The following is a 1,013-nucleotide window of genomic DNA, read 5'->3' as shown; positions in this document are numbered from 1 at the left end:
TTTTTTTATTATTTTATGGAAAAAAGGTAAAACAAAATTTCTTAAAGTAGTGGAAGAATAACAATAAACATTGCAAATTGTTATCTTTACAGTAGATACTGAGAGTACAAGATAGGAACATTAAAAATTGACCCACTGTTATTAGTACAAAGCTTCTTTTTTAGTGAACCAAGAGACACTAGGAGTATCGCTAGTTTTCATTTTTCTCTTTTCCCTTTCATCCTTACTCCTTTCACAGATCCTAGATTCTTTTTCTTTTCAACAATTTCTTCCATTTCTCAATATCTATTGTGCATTTTAGACAGTATTTACTCTTTTAGCTTATCACATCAGAGAGAAACTATGATGTTTACACGTGAGTCTGATTTAGTTCAGTTATGAGAGTGGTCTCAAGCTACATCTATTTACCTATAAAAGTCTCAAGTTTATCCTTGTCTATCACTCAGCAGTACTCTAGTGAATAAAAATGACACATCTTTTTTTATCCATTCTTCAGTTGGTGTTGATGTACATTCGGGTTGTTTCCAAGATTTAGCTACCATAAATTGCGTTGCTATAAACAAAGGAGCAAGTATTTCACCGTGGTATGATGTTTTTAATTCACCTGGAAAGATAATCAGGAGGGAAATAGCTGAATCAAATGAAGCCTTTAATACTTGCTTTTTGAGGAATCTCTACTGTGATTTCCATAGTGGTTTTACTGTTTTATACTTTCACAACTGTATTGTTCCTTTTTTCCTTACAGATCCTATAAGATTTGTTAGTTCTTGACACAGCTTAAATTTTACAAAGTTTCTTTTATGTGGAAAAATATACCTAGATATATTAGATTATAGATTAGATATAGATATATTAGATTATAGAGACAGAGAAAGAGATAGCAAGACACAGAGAGACAGAGAGGTTGAGAGAAACAGAGAGAGAGTGAGAAAGCAAAATAAACAATAAATAGAAAGTAGGGAGATCTTTGTCAAATGGATGGGGGAAGAAGAGATTGAGGAAAGGGGAAAAGG

This window comes from Octodon degus, unplaced genomic scaffold (assembly GCF_000260255.1).
Source record: "Octodon degus isolate 3935 unplaced genomic scaffold, OctDeg1.0 scaffold00976, whole genome shotgun sequence".
In the NCBI taxonomy this organism is placed as follows: Eukaryota; Metazoa; Chordata; class Mammalia; order Rodentia; family Octodontidae; genus Octodon; species Octodon degus.
Note: the sequence above shows the minus strand (reverse complement) of the source record.